We start from the raw sequence: 233 nt of genomic DNA on the forward strand, positions 1-233 counted from the left end.
AAAAAAAAAAAAAAAGTAACTAAACTACAAAACTGAACAACAAAACACACACAAAAAAAAAATAAGGAATTTGATGGACTTGACCATGAGTCAAGGAGATGTGAAGGATGGAGAGGAGCAGAGCTGGCCATGGGGCTGGCACAGCCTCCTCCTGGTCCTGGCAGGGTCTGGATCCATGTGCAGGGTCTGGATGTGTCCACGGCTCCCAAAGCAGCCTGAGGGGCTGAGCCCAG

The sequence above is a fragment of the Acanthisitta chloris genome, unplaced genomic scaffold, assembly GCF_000695815.1.
Source record: "Acanthisitta chloris isolate BGI_N310 unplaced genomic scaffold, ASM69581v1 scaffold11080, whole genome shotgun sequence".
In the NCBI taxonomy this organism is placed as follows: domain Eukaryota; kingdom Metazoa; phylum Chordata; class Aves; order Passeriformes; family Acanthisittidae; genus Acanthisitta; species Acanthisitta chloris.